Genomic DNA, 22,072 nt, shown 5'->3' with positions numbered 1-22,072 from the left:
GGTATCGTCCGCAAAGTTTGTAAGTGTACTCTCTATGCCATTATATAAATCATTGATGAAGATATTGAACAGAACCAGACCTAGAACTGATCCCTGCAGGACCCCACTCATTATGCCCTTCCAGCATGAATGTGAACCACTGATGATTACTCTCTGGGAACTGTTTTCCAACCAGTTATGCACCCAACTTATAGTAGCTCCATCTACATTGCATTTCATCCAGATTCTCTCTTTTCATTTAGGGGGATATATTTAAACTGAGGGTTATTTTGACATAAGGTTGCCACCTCGGTCTGTGTTTTCCCAGAACCATCCCTTTTTTGCGGTAGTTATCCTGGGAAATCTGTGAGGGTGCTCTGCACATACTGCCAGCTGTCTAGTTTAATGGGCTCAGGATCATGCCGGATGTCCCAGTTTTTAAACCGTATTTGGAAGTTAGAAACACAGTTATTAAACACCACCGCAAGTGCAGCTTCATTGGGGTTGTAAGTGAAAAGAACAAAAAACAAAGATACTATCTAATGTGGTATACTAGTTTCTCTGTCCTTATATTTGTGAAGTAAGACAGCTCCTGTCTTCATATGTCATCCTTCTGTCTAAGGCCTTATGACAGTGCTTCTTAAACTCTGGTCACTAGCAAAGCTGCCTTCAGTCTTCCAACAGACTGTTTAAGCCATGTGGTATCATTAACCCGCATGTACCAGGATGTCCAGTAAACAGCTGTATTCCTGAAATTCTGACAGTTATTAGCTGGTACGTTAAGTAGCTAATGGTGCTCTTACAGTAGCTGCTGCATCATGCAGGTGCTAAAGAACAAACATTTTTAAACTGCTCCTTTTTCCCATATCATTAAGGGCCCCAATCCTGCAGTGTCTTACACACTGTAAATAAACTGACTTACCTGTGCAATCCCCCGTAATTCAACTTGCGTGTTTAAAGCTACTTGCTCGCAAGTTTGCGGAATATGGCCCTTAATAAGTAAAATCAATATCAGACATTTGGCTAAAAGCTTTTAGAGAGTCATGCCAATCTCTGAAAACACTCTCCAGTCTGCATTGCCTTTTAGTGAGAGATGTTTACAACACTGATTTTTTTTTAAGAGGGAACAAAGATTAATATTCACACCTGCTATTCTATGACATCATTACTTTTCCACTAATTGATCAGTATTAAAAAAAAAAGTCAAGGCACTATGAATATTCCCCTACTAATTGGCAGTTTGTAAGAGAGATTAACTGAGGGTATGTAAATTATTAAAGCCATAAACTACTTCTGGAGCCTCCCCCACTCTCTAGGGTCAGGTTGGGGGAATCGGCTGGCTGTCCCCAGTGGAACTGTGTTATAAGCAAGGTTAAGTAAGCAATCCTCATCTCTACATCTGCATCTATTAAGACACCTTAGTTGGATCTCTGGCGCCAGGAAGTCAGGCGCCACCCCCTACATTCAGCACCAGAGAGGCACAGCAGGTTGCAAATGTTACATTTGATACCACAGCAGGAGGTGCCATTTACAGTCCCATAGGAGAACAATTTCACTCCCTTCCCTTTCATGCTCATATAAACAAACTGAGGCTGATGTAATTTCAAAAGCTGCTTTGTTTTATTTTTTTTTAATGTATTTAAAACATAATTTCCTTTTACATTTAAAATCTGCTCACCTTTCATATGGAAAAATTAAAGGCCGGAGATTTCATCATTTCTTTCTTTTTTTTATCCGTTCACATCACTGTTAAATTGCAAGGAGGATTTGAATTTTATGAAACCATTAGCGCACTGATGAATAAAGGCAAAAACATTGACTAGTGAAAAGCCAGGGTGATAACTTTATTTTTCATTTTAGAAGGAAAGATTAAGGTGTGTGAATGTTATAACCATAAGCCAGCCAGCACGTTTATGGTATTACTTTTTTAATTTGAAAGATAAATGCAGAATCTTCCTCACCCCCACTTCCCCACAAAACCCAAGTAAACACATTATGTGCATTTGCAAATTATTTCTCTGTATTTCCTTTGCAGTATTTTGACATGCTACAATGAAATCTGTTTCTCTTCATATTACAGCAAATTACCAGGTGCCAGATTCTGTTCTCAGTTACACTTCGATAAATCTGGAATAACTCAGCTGACTGCAGTGGATTTACTCCGGATTTTTAGTGGCATAAGTGAGATCAAGATTTGGTCCTTGATTTACTTTAAAAAAAAATTTGCAACCGAGCTAAAGCATCTCAGCTGTACAAGATATACTTAGGCTATTTTCCCTATATCTAATGTATTGATTTAATTCAGTCTTAAAAACACAGTACATTAAGGGGGCGAAATTATCAGTTTTTCAAAAAATTAGTCACAACTGTTTAATTGTTCTGGAATAATTCTTGCAAATAGATACAGAATACCCAAAAAAAAAAAAAAAAATAACCAGCAAAGCTGGTGAAATTCATCTCCTCTGTATAAATCCCATATATGCAGGCTCTGTGAGGCTGGAGCAATGGCCAAGAACTGAAGAATTTATACCCAAACCTTTGTACAAGCATAAATGGGAGAAATGAGGTACTATGGCAGAGTTGAATGTTTATAATTGCTATTGCAATGAAATTCAGACGTCTTGCAGACTGGTTAAGGTGAACGTAAAAACAAAGACTTCAGCAGTGGAGAAAGGAAAAGGTGAGAATCAACCACAAATTAACGAAATCACAAAGGTTTTAAGACCTGATTTGAAGAGCAGAAGCGACGGTGTCTGTCAGAGAGAGCAATTAGATTCATGATTTTAAGACTGAAAAGGACCTCAGTGATCATCAAGTCTAAATTCCTGCCTCACACAGACCAGAGACTCACTCAGTCATTCCTGCATTGGGTCCAATCATTTGTGGGTAGTGATTCTTACCTCCTCCTTAAAGCTTTCTTGGATGTAAAGTGCTAGGTATTATTGTTGTGGTTGGAGCAAAGCATCACTCTTAAAAAGCTATCCAGTTTTGCTTTAAACAGCAAACGCAATGGAGAATCCACCACATCTCTAGGTAAGTTGTTCCAGTGATTAGTTACCCTCCCCCTCCCCCCATCGATAGCATAAGTGAACGAACAGGCCAGGGCAGTGATGACTGACAGAAGGGAAAGAGAACTGGCCAAAACTGCAAACTGGAGTGAACAGGTATATAAACTGGCTATCAGGAAGTTTAGACTTGAAATTAGATGAAAGTTTCTAACTATCAGATGACTGAAGTTCTGGAACAGCCTTCCAAGGGGAGTAGTGGGGGCAAAAGACATATCTGGCTCCAAGACTAAGCTTGATAAGCTTATGGAGGGGATGGTACAATGGGATAGCCTAATTTTGGCAATTAATTCATCTTTGACTACTAGCGGTAAATATGCCCAATGGCTTGTGATGGGATGTTAGATGGGGTGGGATCTGAGTTACTACAGAGAATTCTTTCCTGGGTGTCTGGCTGGTGAGTCTTGCCCACATGCTCAGGGCTTAGCTGATCGCCATATTTGGGGTTGGGAAGGAATTTTCCTCCAGGGCAGATAGGCAGAAGCCCTGGGGGCGGGGTTCGCCTTCCTCTGCAGCATGGGGCACGGGTCACTTGCTGGAAGATTCTCTGCACCTTGAAGTCTTTAAACCACGATTTGAGGGCTTCAATGACTCAGGCACAGGTTTGATACAGGAGTGGGTGAGTGAGATTCGTTGGTCTGCATTGTGCAGGAGGTCAGACTAGATGATCATAATGGTCCCTTCTGACCTTAAAATCTATGAGTCTATGAGGTAGGAGGAATGTGTGCATATAGCAAGTCTGTATTATAGATGAACCTAGTCTATATTCTGTCTGCATAAGTACCTCAAAAATAACAGTTTTCCCACTGACTGTATACGAGGTCTGTGGCTCAGACTCTGTACCATGATCTAATAGAGCATGCCCACTGGCATCATGTAAGATCATCAGAGAAACTGTTACAATTGTATCACACCACATATACGCACTCTGACAGAACTCCCTGAGAACCAAAAAATATGATCAAATTTGTTTACAGCATGAAACATTGTAAGGGAGGGGAAAAGCAGACTCAAGAGTGGTTTCCAAAGGCCACAACACAGACATTTAAATAAATAAGTAGGGTACATTTTTCAAAATGCCTGAGTCACTTAGGAGCCTGCATCCCACGGATTTTCAATGGAACATAGGCACTTTTGAAATTTTTACTCAGTCACTAGTCCATACCTGTGACCAAATGGCCTTCTTAATTTTTTTTATTCAACTTGCATGTGTGAATTTGCTGCTAGCATAGGAGAAGGACCAATAGCACTAGATAGAGCCAGGCATAGCATGGGTAGGTGCTGTGGACGCTTTCCCACTTGGTGTCAATCCTGACTGGCAACGCTGCTTTTCAAGAGAGTTTGAGCTGGTACAGCCATTTAAACAAACACTGATTCAGCGCCGTAGCTTCACTTGTGACGAGATTTGAACTCATGTATCCACACTTCAGAAAGTGGTTCCACTTTGCACTTATTCTTGCCCCCTGCCTGCAGCAAGGATACAGGACCAACCCCTCCATTAGCAAAAAAGAGAAGACTACTATTTGACTATCTTTGACACATGACAAAAACATGGAACATTCATTAAAGATTTATGGCAGCAGCAAACATTCTGTTTTACTTTCAAATTTGTCATAAAATTCCATTAAAATGGTGACTTAGCCATAGCTATTAAAGCTATTTGTCACTGATGGTTCCTTCCTGTGCACTTACAGATACTGAACTACCACAAGCCAAAAAAATGAAGTCAGTCTCCACTGAGTCGGTCTCCTCTGGCAGAAGGACAAAGGTGGATCCCCCCACAGGAATCAAAGCTAATACATAGCTGCTACTCATTGTCTCACCAAATACAAGTTTAGACTTTTAGGTAAAAAAATAAAAAGAACTTCCACATAATGTTTTAGCATCATTTTGTTACCCACAGATGTTTGTGGGACCAAATGAGAGGGTACAAAAAAAAAACCACAAACGTACATAGCCATACTAATATTAATATTGTATTAGAACAGAACTTGTTCCATCATCTTGGTTGAAATTAGAGCTGGGCAAATAATAAATTCACCAAAAAAACACAGGCTTTTTTGGGGCAGGGGGATCAACATTATTTGTAACTTTGAGTCAAACTCAGGAAACCTGGGTTCAGTTCCCTGTTCTGCTACAGACTTCCTGCGTGACCTCGGACAAGTTACTTAGTCTCTGTGCACTTCAAATTCCCCCACTGTAAAACTGAGACAGTAGCACTTCCCTACTTCCCAGGAGTGTTGTGAGGATGAAAACATTAAAGATTGTGATGTGCTCAGATTCTATGGTATAGGGGGCCAAATAAGACTGTAATGGAGATGGGACAGCAGCTGGGGAAGAAGGTGAGGTGAGTGGTAGATTTCTCGATGATGGAGGAGACTGGCGCACACCGGGATAGTAAGTGAAGGGAACTAGAGGAGAGTGATTTGATTAAAGGAGGACTGGATGCGAAGGAGTGACAGAACAAAGCACTTTATGCGACAGGAGGGGCTGGAGTCAGCAGGACAAGTGGAAGGGTTAGAAATAGAGAGTTAATAGGAGAACTTAGCCTCTGTAATAGGCGAGAAAATATGTGTATTCTAATTTCCATTGATTCAATACATCACCTGTTACCTTGTGTCTTTTTGGCCCTGTCTTCATCCCCATCATGCTCTTCAAGATCTCTACCATCATAACTGTGGTCCTCCTCCTCCTGTGTCAGAATTTCAGATGTCCTCCTCCTCTTTTCATTCCAGAATGTCTGTTCATATGGCACCTTCTTCACCAACTCTCAAAGGTGTTTCAAAGCAACACCCTAAGGCAGGGAAGAGAGATCTGAGTTGGCTCTCAAAAGGCTACAAGGAGCTGTCATAACCAATAGCAGATGTTCCATTTACAATATCATTAGTTTGTGATCCAGGGGGCTTGTCTTATAAATGGCTTGGTCAGTGGAACAAAGTGCCTATTGGATGATGCATTACCATGAAAAATGTTTTTCTTTCACAAAGTTTAAAGAGGGCAATCTTGCAGCAGGAATAGCCGAATGCAGACCATTTTCACAAAACTGTACAGAAAGCTAAAATGTAAACTACTGAATGGTTAGACCCACATTCACTTCCTATTGCCTTAAAATATGATTGGGTCTTCCTTTTAATTTTTTTTTTATTTTCTTTAAGTGGTCCTTGTTTACGATGGAAGGAAAAAACTAAACTGTTTTGGGGAAAAAGACTAAGCTGATGAAAGAAAAATCTTTTTCATATCCAGGGATGTCAGGTTACATCATGCACACGATTGTGCTTTCGGGGTCCCTTCCAGTTCTATGAGATAGGTGTATCTCCATATAAAAAAAAAAATGATAGTCCCTCTTAGGCAACACAAAACATCAGACATCTGCTAAGCTTGACTGTTTTTAACCTAACATTTTACTTATGATTTTATCTAAAAATGGGGTGTCATTAATAATTTTTGTTTGCATGAGCAATGAGAATGTTTTCCCTTGGTGAGTTATTTTTTCTAAGCAGTCTAAGGGATTGAAACTGAAATTAATGGAAGATATGTCTAAATCCTCTAACAATTGCTTCAACGTCAGCCACTTAGTATCCAAATAGCTACATGTTTGTAAGACTGAAAGGTAAATTTGTAAAACTTACACCAGTTCCATATTGCCTATATCTCAGTGTAGCGGGGTGGCCACCCGCTCCTGCCCTGAAGGGCTTAAAACAGCCCTGGGAGAGGGCTGTGGTAGGGGAAAACATGGGCTGATTGGGGAAGTAGCCACAGCTGGGCCATGCCCCAATCAGGCCGCAGCTGGCCCTATAAAGAGGCTGTGGGCTGGGAGCACAGGCAGTCACTCTCTCTAGGCGCAGAGAGAGAAAGGCCTGGCATTTGAGTAAGGTGCTGGAGTAGAGCAGTGCTAGGGAATAGGGCAAGGGAGCCGGGGAGCTCCCGCCTGGAAAACCCCCAGGCTGTAGGCCTAGCACAAGGCCTGAAAAGGTACTGGGGTTCAGAGGGGCAGCCCGGGGGGTAGATGGAAGCAGCAGATTCAAACCCCTCTTGCCGACGATGAGTGATATGGCCTGCGGTCTGCCCCAGAGTGTGGGATTAGATGAGGACTGGCAGTGAACACTGAGGCAAGGTGGGGATAGAGGGTAGGGATTCCCCTGGGAGGGGAGCCCAGAGAGTGGGGGTACTGCCAGGGGGCAGCACCCAAGGGAGAGAGGCACCAGGGTCTGGGAGGGACACAGGGCCAGTGACAGCAGGACATTGGCCTGCAGAGGGCGCTCCAAGGCTGGAGAGCTAATTCCCATACCGGATCAGCAGGAGGCGACGCAGGGGTGAGTCCCACATCACTATACTCAGGCTTTGTCTACAGGACGGAATGGCACAGGGCACCAAAGAATTGCACGCTAACCGTCCCATGTGGGCAGCTGGCGTGAACTAAAAAGGTACACAGTTTGCATTAACGTAGTCTTCTTTCAAACAGGACTACACTAACATGAACTGGGCACTGTTTAGTTCACACCAGCAGCATCCACATAGGGCAGTTAGCGTGCCAGCTGCAGTTCACACTCCTTGTAGTCCGCCCTGCAGTGCAGTGTAGACAACCCTCCGTTTTACTGAGAATGACCCCTGTCCCTTTTGTCTCCTGATTAACCAGACTCTTGTACAATTGGCTCCTTTTGGTCTGCTGACAGACTTTTTCAGCACTGTTCTATCGTAATGAGCCAGGGCCTGGCCTGCTCTAAAAAGCGGTTTCTTTTAACTATCCAGCCAGGGTTTTTGTGCACACGTATGTGATTTTCAGAGTAAATTTGTGTACGCTGCATTTTCCATGTATGAATCCTTCATTTCTGAGGAGCTGTATCTTCTCAGTGGAGGCATTCAGTGTCCTCCTAAGGCAGCAGGCTACTGGTTGCCGCATTGTTATGTTTCAATCTTAGCTGACAGCATATTTTTCAAGTGTCCCTGGATGTGCCTTAAAATTTCCTCTCTCTCAACCTCTTCACCAAAAGCTGTTCCTAAACAAGCATGAAAATGTCAGATAAGAAATGATAGTTTAGCTTTCCTCCAAATGCCTTACTGGGGGGGTTAAAAAAAAAAGAGCCCCTGATATTTGCTCCTTGGTATTAATTACCAGTAATAAAGATACCATGTAGCAGTCTGGACTCCTTTTTCCTTTGTTAATTTTCGTGCTGATTGTGATTATTTGCTTAAATGCCTAGAACCATATCAGCTCAAGGCATATTTAAGGAGCTGAAGTACATTAATTACATAAAACTATGATACAAAGGAGGAACCAGAGTTAAGCAAAAGCTGAACTGAGTAAATATGCCTAGTTGTGCCATAAAGGTTGCTGGACTTGTGCTCCAGCTAAGTGCCCAAAGGCAGAGGCCCTCCACTGGCCCTGAGGGAACTGATTTCAAGGGTCTCCTAGCTGATTTTAACTGCTATGGCAGGGTACAGGACGAGAGGCGCTAATGATCTAGGATCTGGTTATGGGCTACATATGTAGTTACCAAGACCTTGAATGACAACCAGATGTGAACAGGAGACTACATGTCTGTCAGTCACCTCTCCATACCTGCTGGGGCATAGAATAGGGAAGGAACTGCCTGCCCAGACATCATTCTGCAACATGTCCACTATCATATGTGGCAAGTGGGAGATGGAGACATGAATACCCCTCCTCACAATCTGGGAAGGGCTGGACAGCTGCAAAAGCACAGTATGCCCCAGAGTATGAGTGACATTGAAGGGAGTCCTCTCTCTCAGAATCCATGTTTTCCTCCATGACCACTGATCTTAGGCAACCTTTGCAGCTCCTGAGATTTCAGGTAGGAGGTGAATCATGGAATAGAACTTGGCCCATAAAGTACTTTGATGTCCAGCCTTCACACAGGTTCATCCAATTATTTTTAATTATTCCTTCTTTAACCAAACTAAATATGCATTCTACCTTTTTGATGACTATCCCTTTTCAATTCTTTACAGGTAGTTCCTGTATCAATGAAAGGAAGGATATGAAATGGAAGGATACCGCCAGCACTGAATTTCCAGATTACCATGCTTTCAAAAAAGTTATCTTTAGAAGAGTGAAGGATGCCTCTTCTGACTGTTGATATCTGGGCAAATTCTGAAAACTCCAAACAAAGGATTTTTTTTAAAAAATAAGTCATTTTACATTACCATATCAATGTTAAAGTCTAAAAGGGAAAAAAATCTACACTAATTTTGGCAAAGTTAGTAAAATATGAACACATATTTCTGATGTAGTAATATGTCCTATGCTACAAGTCTGAGGGTTCACTTATTGCAGATACAGCTTATTCCATAAACATGATTGTGCCCTAACGATACCACTGTCCTTTAGCAAAACCCCAGGGCCACACAAAGTATTCAGAACCATGGACAGCAGCTAATGGTTTGCAGACTGCCTAAGGCCTAAACAGGCCTTTCATATACAGGCCAGATGTTCAGTCTTTCTTAGGCCAGCTTAAGGCTAAAACAAACCTTTTCAACCAGGGTTTATCAGAGTTTCTAAATTACATACTGGGAAGAAATTTAATTGGTTTAATTAAGAAAGTTTATTTCATGGTAATTCAGTTTTGTTATGCTGCAAGACTTAATGTGTCCTCTGGTAGAAGTGATTTGTTATAAATATTCATAGCATCCCTCTTCTCTCACACACACAAAGTGTAAAGTTGCTAGTAAAAAAAATTATACCTTCAAAAGTCACAAAAGTGACTGATCAAATCCTCCCACAATACTGTCTGTGCTTATTTAAGTCAATATAATTAAGTGTTATCTCTTTGTATAGCTCTGCATTGTCCTCATTGATTCTCTGTATACTATACACGAAAGTCATCAAAGAGCATCACCCAGCAAGGTTAGAACTTGCCTGACTTCCTTCCCATGAAATCAGAGTCATTACTTTTCTCCTTGTTCAGCTGTGCTAGCAACTTTAAAAATAAACCAACCCTTATTTACCAAAATAGAAAAATTGTTTAAACCCTCCTTTCACCTGTTTTGAACTGGGGTATGTTGTCTAAGCTGCCTGGTAGGTGGTACCATATCAGACACACAGCGTTAGAGAGACATGGTAAATATTATTAATTCATTTCACCTGTTAAAAGTTATGATTTAATCCTTCCCACTTAACTAATAGCAAAACTTAGCTAAAACTCCAAGTTCAAAGGCATTCAGTCACAAACATAACAAACGGTAGGCCAGGCAAGACAACAGAAGAAGGAATGCTAATGTTGGTTCAGCTAAAGAATTGTTTCAAGATGCAGTCATTCTTCCTCATGATGTTTTTACCCTTCATCACTAAGAATTTTCAAAATGAGGGAGCTCTGAAGAAACTTTGCACATTGACCACACAGACAGAGAGCCAATTGAAGCAGTAATCTATATGGCTCAGTAATCAGGTCATTCTTTTGCCAGTGACTTCTGTGCTGGTGAAAGGTGCCAGCTAACAGCTCTGGAGTCTACTCAGTCCTCTATTCAGGCTAGGTACAGCATGGGTAGCAGCAGCATTCACTCCATTCTGCCCTGCCAATGAGCCCCCACCATGTCTTTCACCTCTATGAGAGGATAGCTAGGCAATGCAGAAAGGCATTTCAGAAAGAATGGAGACTAATTGTGATGGGTTGGAGCTCATATACAATACATTACAGTAGCATCCAAGCACCCCAGTCAACTCCCTTGTGCTGAATGCTTTTCAAGCACAAGGAGAGACAGTCCCCACAATCTAAAAGACAGAAGAACAGAAGACGCGTTGCAGGTTGCCATGCTCTCCTGAACGCATAACTTCCTTGCTTTAGGGATCTGGCTCAGTCTGTTTTAAACCTGTGTTTTGGTTTAAGAAATATTAACAAATAGGACAAACACTATGGATCGAAACAGCCCAGAGTGGTCAGCTTCCCAACCAGTTTTAAAATCCTCAACTGCTTGGGAGGTGAGCAAGGCAGAGTAGCCCAATGGGTAAACTAGGCGAGTAGGCGGCATGACTTTCCCCAAACTCTGCCACGGATTCTCTGTCACCTTGACCAAGTCAGTTGCTCTCTGTGTCTCAGTTTGGGCCTCTCTAAAATTAGAATAAGAATCCCAGAATCCCATGGGGGTTGGGAGGCTTCCTTAAGTTTTGTAAAGCATGAGCCTTCAGCTATTGGACACTGTAAAACTGGATGCAAAAAATATCCGTATTAAGGATTATGGCATAGAACTTTGGGTATGGCCAAGGAGTGCACAGCACAGCTCAGAAGGCAACTGAAGGTGCAAAGGCAGCCTGTGTGTTGCTCTCATCCTGATCCCACTCTGTGTTGGGCCACTCCCCGTGGTGTAATTTACAACAGTCCACATGCTGCTGTAACTTATGCTAGCTAACAATGGGGGCTGATACGGCACTGGAGCATGCGGAAGGCATGGGGAAGCTACTGACATCTTTTGTTTCCATTGACCTTCCCTTTACACCAGCTCCAAAGAGGGGTGGTGGTATAGGAGCTGTAATACCAGCACTACGCCACCAATGAGTCCGCCCCGCCACGCTGAAGTAATCCTCCGTGGCCAGCTAAACTGTTTTTAGGGCCACTTTCTGGTCATGGTGTGATGCAAAGCAGAGGACCAGGGTCTGTATGTGCTGCTAAAAGATTCAGGAGACTTAAGAACAAATCAGGTATTCAAAGATTATATTAAATGAATTTTGACTCTGTTCTTTTTGCACTGGGACTGTGCAGAAGAGTTTACCACTCAAGTCTCCTCCAGAGACGCTGCAGTGCCTGAATTCATGCCTGTGGAATTCATGCCAAACAATATCCATTCCTGAGCTGGCAGGACATCTTTTTCTCAATTGGTTAAATTAGGAAGAATGATGATCCCCTCTCCTGATTACTAAAATCCATAAATAAGACGTCTTGACAAAGTATCTCTGCCAGCTCAGAGAAGAAAAAAAGGCACTTTGCTTAAAGAGACAGCACTGATGCAAGTGCTATTTTCTTTAAACTCCTCGCGCATTTTTTATAGGTATTTTAGGGAGCACAAAGTTGAAACAAATACACTTTTCTAACATGGAGGTGTATATATTTCACAAGAGGTAACACTATCCAATCCTATTATGCCACTAGAAAAACAACAGCAAAACAGAGTCCAACCTTATCATCAAAAGTTGGCACAGTAGCAGCAGCAGTGTGGAGCTGGCAAAAACAGCAGCTCTACCTTTTTCAGGTGGCATGCCATGTGGGGGGAGGGCTGGACGACTGTGCTAGGAGCCACTCTCTTCAGCTTCTTCTTCCAGAAGCAAAATGATTGCAGGCATTGCAGCGATCATGTCTTGGCCTTCTAGGGCTACATCCACACTAGAGGGTTACCTGGCGAGTCACTCCCTGTTTGAATCAGAACTTCCCCTGCCCCTCTTGGTTGAGTTCTCAGGACATTAGCTCACCACATCTGCCCTTGCACACAGGCTTATGGAGATGTGTAATGAATCACATCCACAAGCAAACATTGTAGTCGTCAATGGAGACTGAGCCTCAGTATCCAAAACACAAGCCTACACAACTTGAGCTAAGGGAGAGCTCCTCTAGCTGTGATATTGCAACAGGCTGTACAGTTGCTAGGATCAGTCTCTGGGAGACCTTCCCCCATCACACCCTGCACTCATGTAGTATAGCGGCATTCAACAATCAAGCATTTTCTACCCAAAGAAACATATACAGCCCCTGCCCCTAAGGGCATACGATCTGACATACAGATATACTCTCCCCTGGGCCTCCCAGTCTATTCTTCAATTGTCTTTTCTTTTTCTCTCTCTCTCTCTCTTTTTTTTTTTGGCATTTCTGAGCCTCTCAACACTGATTTTTAGGAGGGATTTGAATCAGAAGAGTGCTGGGGGACTCATAGACAGGGATTAGATGAGGCTGAGTTAAAGGAAGAGTGAAAATGGGAAGGCAGAAACAGGACTATAAAGGCAAGAGGGCAAAAGCAGATGGTAAGTAAAGAGATCATGGATACAGGCTGGGGTGGGATTATCGGTCCTTTGAAAGAAAGGGTAAGAGATTTGAACATAATACGATAGGCAAAGGGAGAGGGCACAAAAAGGAGTGACATGGTCATTACAATGGGCAAGGAAGATCATTTCTGCCTTTCTATTTTGGATGGACTGGAAGGAAGAGATAGACATGTCAGGATGGCCAGAAAAGAGGAGGTTACAGTAGTCGAGTCTGAAGTACCAGTTCGGGTATAAACAGGAGTAGCTGGGATGCAGAAGACCTCAGAATTTTTGTTTTAAGCCAACTCTTAGCTTTCTGAAGAGTCTCCACTTAGGGCCTAATGTACCCCTGTGTTCCTCCACTGTGGTTAATTGAAGTTACACCTCTTCTACTAGAATGAACAGCTTTCCTATGAATCACCTACCTCAAATGTGCTGCACATTACCTCACATCACCTGCAGTTTTAGCTGGGGGGGGGTGCGCGGCGGAAGATTCTTTAAAAAGAAATCCATTCTTCTATTTTCATACATTTGTACTAATCACTTTCAAAATAATTTGCTGTAAAATAGAGTCTCGGCTATGCATCCTGTCACTCTGAGGGGAGACGCGCCATTCAACCACAAATTATTTCCACTTCTCATTACTAATATTCATTCATTGCATTCCAGGGAGAAGCTTACAGCAACATCAAGCCTGTGTGAAATTAGAAACCGAAGATTGTACACTCCTTTCGTTAGCCACTTTTTTTTTTATTTGATGCAGACCATGCATGATATTTAGACTTATGTTCATACCCTGTTCTAAGCAGTAATTCTTCCATTCACTTGCTTATGTGGGGAAAAAACAAACCAATTAAGAGCATTAAAAATGCTAGTGTTGGGTGGGGAAGGTGGGGAGTGAGTGAGTGAGAGAGAGAGACACAGACAGACAGACATTCAGCTAACCTAAGAATAAAGGAGAAAAAAATCTTACTACAGGAATTATCCAGTTTGACAACTGAGGTCATTTCCTTAATCAAAATAGTAATGGTAACATATTAGACTTTTTTCAGTGATAAATTACCATTTCTAGCTCTTTAAAATCTACTTAACTCAGTGTTGTTTTTCTCCCCATTTGCTATACCATATTACTTCACAGACATGTTTCTGTGCATTCAGCTACCAATCCTGACACAGGCAACTTAAAACACCTATTTCTGGGTGAGCTGAACATGGAGTATTTTCCTGTTTTTAATGTGCAATTATTTAAATGAGAGTAATATGTTTTGAGCATTTCAACCGAGCACATACCCAGGTCAGAAACAAAAAATTCAAGTTTTGCAGGAGATTGTGCTTTAAGTAACTGTGCTATAAGTAATGGAAAACTTGCCCGATGGATCTGTGTCATGTAAAAAAAAAAAAAAAAAAAAAAAAAAAAAAAAGATAGTCGCAGGTTTTCTCACTATGCAAAAGAACAGGGGGACAGCATATCAGGGGAGCTTTCTGGGGGCTGCCTATGATAAAATGGTGAAGAATAGCAAGGAGGGAGAATAGGTGGCACTTGCCTGACCAAGCAAAGTACAGAAATATTCAGAACAATTTTATTCCAAGACAGATATGCAAGTTAAAGCTGTCTCCAGGAAGCCTGAATTTATGTCACTGATAACTTATTCAGACATTGACCTTGGTAATACTGGGACCCTACCATGAAATATCAGACACCGGTCACCAATCACTATCTCCTTAGACATGTCTTTGTCTTTTGCTATGTACCTTCAGGGCAATTAAGGCCAGTCAGGTTAGGGCTGGGAGCAGAGCCTCTTCAGGTCAGGGTCCCAACTATGGAATTGCCTGTGTTCAACAGAGTCCCTGTGTGACTGTCTTTGAGGCTCAGACTAAGTTCTTTCTATTCAGGTCATCTCACACTTGACTATTTTGCCTGCTTTCCTCATTTGCTTTTCCTTTCGGCTCTTTTGCTTTCATTCTTCTTCTTAAGAACTACTGCTCTCATTGGGCCACTAGGTCCTTTTATATTTGTGCAGTGCCCCAAAGACACATAATTGGCACATGAGACAACAACAAAATAAATAAGGAACTTCCAACCTTCACCACAAAGTCTCATAGTAGAACTTCCATACAGAACATAGGCCTGCCTAAGCATCCAGTCATCCTTTAACTACATCAAAAATCCAGGCAAGTCACCCAGCTCCGCCTTATGCCAACAACTATTCAGTTCTCTGGGGGAAATATTAACTATGGTCTTCAACTATTTGTCATTAAGTTCTGGTAGGAGGGCTCCCATCTGTTTATAGTTACAGAAATCGAATCCTTATCCTGTCAGTCTCTAGGCCTGATCCTGAACCAGCAAACTCCCATCAATTTACTGCTGCTGATTCAACACCCGCTTCCTTTGTAAGACCAACTGGCTTGAGCAAAGGGAGAAAGGTGACTGCTCTCAGAAAGCTGAGGGAAATCCATTTTTTACATCGAAAAGGAACCTTCTGGTGTAGAATATTGCTACAAACTACCAGCTCCTCTTTGTCCCAGTTAAATAGCTCCTGCATATTGGCTGAGATTATTTTCCATCTTGCCGATTACTGTGCAAAGCACTAGTCACTTTACTTGGTTTATGCAGCTCCTTTAGAAAGGCAAGAGAAAACCTATCTTCTATTGAGATTTCAAATCCACACTCAGATCAGACATGATGGGGTGCACACACCAGGTGTTTTGTTTTAACTATCACGTATGCAGGCTTTTTCTTCCACACAGAGAAATCACCACCTGCCCCAGATTAGTCACATCTTAGTAAACAGAGCCTCCTTATAGCTGTCTAAGCCTAGCCATGTTGCTAAACTGACCTGAACATTCCCACCCTCGCTTAGCCCAGGTCTTGCTGCTTCCAGGTGCATTAGCAAGCTCATCAGTTTAATCACTGATACAATAGATCATACACAGTGCGCAGTCCATCATGCGAGAAGGAGTAAAAAAAAGTTATTTCACCTATTAAGGGTCATTTCCTAAGGCTAGAAAGCTGCTCAAGCACTCTCTTGGCAGACCAAGAGTCTATTTACCCTTCAGCAAGGAATCATTTTTCCTCTGTTCTCTAATCTCTTCAATATTATATGAGATAACTGATATTATGCAATAGTTTTTGCAGACCTTTCCACTGGCTCAGTTTTCTTGCAGGAATAATGAATGTCAAGAAATATGTATTTTTCCCCTTGTTTTCATTTGAATGGCAGATCATATATAGCACAAAAATCCAAGGATTCCCTAGTGCTTTCATACATAAAACATTTTCTTTTTAAACAGTACTAAAGCAATAACATTTGTGGGTAGGCTACTTTAAAATTTCTATTGGACACCTTTTAATCTGTCTTAAAATTTTCATTAAAAATTTTCCATTTGCTTTATTCTTTTTACAGAAGTCCCTTTTCTTTAAACTGATGAGATTCCTACCAACATCCAAGAATTTGTTACAATTAAACAAACAAACAAACAAAAAAACTCAATTAGCAACAAATACCTTGCATAATATAAAAAAATATATAATATAAAGTGCTCTTACTTCTATGGATTAAAAAAATCTTATATAATGCAAGGTATTTGTTTATTATCCCCATTTTATATCAAATGGGGTAACTGAGGTACAGAGAACTTCAGTGGCTTGTCCTAAATCACACATTGCAATGAGCGAACTGGAAAATAGGAATAGAACCTACCACTCCTGCTTCCCAGCCCCATGCTCAGTCCACTATAGCACAACTGCCTTGTACTTATCCAAGACATTATAGGGAGCTATAGGGCATCAAATTGTTGAGGGTGGAACTAAGAATTAGGAGATTATTCCCTCCCACCCAAAACACACAGAGTGGCTATTTCTTCCCTGAAAGATGCAGTAAAAACTCTGCTGACACTCATGACCCCAGGAAGAGATTCCTTCCTTATCCCAAATCCTGTGTAGAGCCTCAGTCCTGGGCCCATAGGTTTGGTCTTCTCCCATGGTGCAGGCCTTGGCTGGGGATCATTATTTACATATAAGCATCACAATGGCTTTTTTATTTTAAACTGAGTCTTGATTTTCCTCCTGGATTTTTTTTTATACAGCACATCATGTTAGTTTCACATTTCATTTGACCATGATGATGTGAAACTGCTTAATTCACTAGGGATATAACAGGATGTGAGCCTAGAACAGGCTGAGTTATCTTTCAAATATCATTCAGTGTTACAAACAACAGCACTGGGCTGCAGAAAATTATTACATTTAAACAATGACAATGAAAAATAAGTAGGCGGAACTGGCCTTCTCACTTGGATGTGATACAGGATTCTATGCAATGACACCAGACATTACAGGCCAAATGGAAAACAAATTTTCTGATGGAGCCATAATATGCAGAATATTTCAAAAATAAGTTTTAACGCCTCGACAGTGTACGCATTTTAAATCACACAAAGATGAAGGGAATTTTTCAAGTTATTAATAAGTATCAGTTGGCATCCCTGAAATCTGGCAGAAAAATATATCCCCCTGTTTTGTTCACTAGCACAGCTTTTGCAAGGAGCCTACTCCTGTGAATAAATGAGTTGTATTTCATGGATATGGCAGCTATCAGACCTCTCACTCCTCCATTCACTTTCCACCTTAGTTGGGATACACAGATGAAACCAGAGACAGTGGTGATTAAATAAGACCTTCACACATGGAAGGAGCAACACATTTTTTGGTATCACTCAAAGGAAGTATCACCTATTCACGCTTCTAATTATCTACTTGCTAACGCTATTCTTTTTCTTCCCCTTTATTAGAACAGAACAGTTTGGTCTAATTGTTATACCAAGGGATTGAGAGTTTGAACTCCTGGATTCTAGCTATTCCCAGCCCTGCCAATGACTGCACAAATTCTGTCACCTTGTCCATAAATATTTAATCCTTTTTTGCCCTCCTTTCCCCACCCACATTAACCACCTGCAGTTTTCACATATGAATTGTACTACCTCCAGGGGTATCTCGGAGTATAATTAATAAATGTTTTCAGAACTTCTGGTAGAATATGCCGTGTGAGAACTGAAGAAATTCAGAGGTCTGTAAAAATAGAAAATGGAGGAGAGGTTAGTGTTCCATCCTTCAAAGTAATGGTTAGAAATCTGGCGAGAGAAAAAAGAAAGTTTGGGCCTCAATTCTGCATGGTGCTAAGCATTCTGTCATGACCCAGCAAAGCACTTGTGCATATACAGAACATGAGTAGTCCCACCGGAGCCAGGAGCTGACCCAGTATTGAGATGATTCAAAATGGCGTGTTTGTAATAGGAGACGGGTCAATCTTACAAGCTAGTTCGGTTCGGTTTTTTACTCTTATTTTTTTTCCATTTGGGGATCTCTGCTGAGTGCAGTGTGCAAGACATAACTCCATTTCATTTCTTGCTTGCTCTCGAACGACTTATGGTACATTCCATAGAGAACAGTTTCATCCTTAGGCAAAGAAAAAATGGAAACTGTTTAGTTCACATTTCTGTCCTCTGCAAAGCTCCTAAGGAAACTGGGCAAAATTATATCATTTGACTAGAAATTAGCCATAATTTTCTGCCACTGGATTTGAGACCCTACTTCTATAGACATTTACATCTCTGGTTTATTAGTACTAGAGGCAAGAGGGATGGCTACAGTGGAACATTTTTCTCTTTGTCCATATTGCCTATGTTAACACGGTCTGCTGTGTGATCAATATCTGGACCCTGGCCCTGCTCCAATCCCCATTTGCTGAGGAGTTCCAGGATCTTGAATTCCACAATAGTGTTGCTCTTCTTACCATCTTTCTGGTACTCTTTCACTTTCCAAGTTTTCTTGAGTGTCACCACAAGAGTTAAAAAACTCAGCATATCCCAACTCTAACACAGCTAATGGAAATCGAGCCTAGAGCTGCTCTTCCTGTTGAACGATAAAGACTGTCTGCCTTTAGAGTGGAAAAAGTATTGTCCAGATGACATTTACATTCATTTTTGAAACATAGCCTGCAAACATTTCAACCACAATGGAAAAAAAAAATAAGTGTGTGTCCTGGGTGCCCCAAAGTACCAGGAGCAAACGAGTATTAGGTACCCAATTAAATTTTACACATGCCATTTTTATTTTCATATCTCCCCCAACTTCTGGAAGCCACCATCAGCTACTCTGACACCCCAAAATGCATCATTCTGTCATGTGACAGCTATCAATGATTCCACAGGTCGAAGAGCTGGCTGGTAGGTGGTCAGGTAAAAGGCAGGTTTTTTTGTTTTGTTTTTTTAAACCATATAGTGAGTGCAGTGTTGAGAAGTCTTATGCTCTGTGGGATATAAAAAAAAATAAAAAAAACAAAACTAAGAACTAGGCTTATACCAATTAAGCTACCACTTATCCAACCCTACCAGACAGCTCGTCAGTAGGTCCAATGTCACAGGATGGTGCTTCCCAGGGCCGCAGAGTGGGACAGAATTGGCCGGCTCACCCTCCCCTGGAAGCGGCTGGAATTCTGAAGGGATAGGAGCAATTCACCTAATGTGGAAACTGCTTATAATTCATTTCTCCTCGCTCTCTTTCCAGAGTTCATTGGCCATAACAAGCCGTAGCTTTAATTGGGAACCCTCGCCTCCCTTTTCACAGCCCAAGAGGCCTGAAACACAGTAGAACTGGCATGGTTCTGCTACACAGAGTGAGGGACAGGCAGCGGGGGGACTCTGCACCTGTATTAGCGCTTGGTGGAGACTTGTGCCATGGCTGCAGAGTATGGGGTACGTGGGCAAACTAGAGATCAGTGCAACTCTCGCAGCTGCTGCCCAAACCCTTGTAGAGAGGAAACAAAGCAGGTTGTGGCATTTACTGCTTCCTGTGAGCTATAATAGCAGCTAGGAATAGCTAGGGGATGCTTTGTGGGTTGGGAAGAGTGAACTTTCCTTCCTTCACTGCCCATATATAGGGGACCCACACAAAGCCTCTCACTCAGCCTTTGCACAATTGATGAGAATTTCACCCTCGTGGCCTGATCCAAAGCTCAAGGGAGTCAGTGGGAGTCTTTCCCTTGACTTCAGGGTATTTTGGATCAGACGCCATGATGACCATCAATAGAACAACGATCAGGTGACTAGGCCAATGAATGGGAAATGTACATTAATGTCGATAAATGTAAATTAACACACCTAGGAGCAACTGACCAAACCAAGGGACACCGATTAAAATGGAACAATTGTGCAGCATGCTGACAAGGAAGAAGCTGTAAGAGTGATTGTGGAGAATTCCTGAGGGCCATCAGCCTAATACACGGCTGCAGTTAAAAAAAAAAAATCTAAAAATAAAAAAGGCAGAAAACACTGAAATGCATCAGGAGCTGGGGAGACTTCAAATCAAAAGAAAGGAGGCTGGTGCTTTAGAAAGCACTGTTTAGACCCACAATGGAACACTGTATTCAGCTTTAATCACACTCTCAATAATGGAGCTGCCCCGAAAGTGGTGCAGTAGTGAGGAGCCAGGATAAAGCCAAGTTAGGGTGGCAGAGTGTACTTGTCATGTTCGCAGATATCACTAGCATGAGCGTAGCCCATTACTTGATTGTTTATACAGCACATTATTTTTTTCTTCCCCGTTCCTCCAGCATCAGAAGTAATCAGGATTCCATCCAGAACATGGAAAATAAGGGCTGGAACCTTTGGGCTCTTTCTATGCCTAGCTGAGCTAAAAATAAAGGGAACAAGCTCGTTGAGCTAAGTAGCGTCTCCATTCTAACAATCTTTATGCCCTTGAAATTCAGTTTGAAATGGAGCAGGCTGTGCTATTTCCTCACCAAAAATCAATACAAGCAACAGGCTAAAATGTTCTCAGTTACAATCAAAGAGTATCTGGGGAAATGATAGATATGTTAAACATCACTAAACTTAAGGCCATAATAAAACAGGAAATCTTTTTATTTGCCTGAGAAAACAACATGGTGCAGTGGATAGATACCATATTAGGATCCAGAAAACCTGGATTCTATTCCCAACTTTGCTACTCTCCTTCTGTATGACCTTGGGCAAGGCACAATCTCTATATGTCTCCATTTCCCCATCAATAAAATGGGGATAATAATGCTTACTGAATTCATAAAATGGTTTGAGAGCTACATATGGGAAGCACAAATGTGCTGATTATTCTAAAAAGCAGGAATATCTTCCAGGAAGAAACTGGTCAATTAGCAATATACATATTTCACGGAGAGGGATTTCATTTAAATTCCTCCTACTTGCAAAAATATTTATTTAATGAAAATATTTTTAAAAAATCAGAATACATGGACAGTAGAATAAAGAAATGCCATATAATGCAATGCTGTACCGCAAAAGAGTCTCCCACAGATCTGACCTCTGATTTGTACTAATTAGTTCAAGTGATGTCCTGGAAAATATGTAAACCCACATTAGAGGCCCAAACCTCTAGACTGTAGTCATGCAAAACTGTTTTTAAAAGGCACAAATGTATGAAATACAAATGGAGTATTAGCCTTCAAGCCCAATTTCTTGACTGTAATAATTGTTTTGTGTTAAAAGCGTAGGAGTTCTATGTAGGTTTTTGCTTCCATCAAACCAGTCTGTAAGAATTTGTCATTTTAACTGTTCCCTGAACACACACACACACACACACACACACACACACACACACACACACCTCGCCACCCACCCAGCCAACATACAGTTTACTCAGTAGAACACATTTCATTGTCTGAAAACGAGAGATTTGCAATTAATATAATGATACAACTTTACGCAGGCACTCAGGAGCCATTGAGCATATCTTAAAGTAAGATGTAACTCCTCGCAGCAGCCAGCCTTTTCAGGTATCTCCGCTGCCTCAGCTGGCCACTGGCACGAGTAGGGTCTTTCTCTGCACACAGAAAGAAGAAAAGGGTCAGTGCAATGTCCCCTAAAAAGAAAATAAATAATTTTTAAGAGACCAATTTTTGCCATTTACTCACTGTGTCTCTTATTTTTTTATGAGATTGGCACTTTTAAAACGCTGTTGTCGGCTAAGGAATATATTCTAGATTGTAGAGATTCCTAACGTGTTTTTTAA

The 22,072-nt window shown here is 41.5% G+C and overlaps 1 long non-coding RNA gene across 1 annotated transcript; it reads right to left on the bottom strand.

Moving 5' to 3' along the window:
• Positions 1 to 5,663: 5,663 nt before the first annotated feature.
• LOC117881855 lies at positions 5,664 to 21,641 on the bottom strand. The gene is made up of 3 exons (XR_004646875.1): positions 18,345 to 21,641; positions 17,989 to 18,076; positions 5,664 to 5,838 (listed from the first exon to the last, which is right to left on the bottom strand). It is a non-coding gene; the product is annotated as an uncharacterized LOC117881855 (long non-coding RNA).
• Positions 21,642 to 22,072: the final 431 nt, after the last annotated feature.

This window comes from Trachemys scripta, chromosome 8 (genome assembly GCF_013100865.1).
Source record: "Trachemys scripta elegans isolate TJP31775 chromosome 8, CAS_Tse_1.0, whole genome shotgun sequence".
Taxonomy (NCBI): Eukaryota; Metazoa; Chordata; order Testudines; family Emydidae; genus Trachemys; species Trachemys scripta.
Note: the sequence above shows the minus strand (reverse complement) of the source record. Positions and strands in the feature narration are given on the sequence as shown.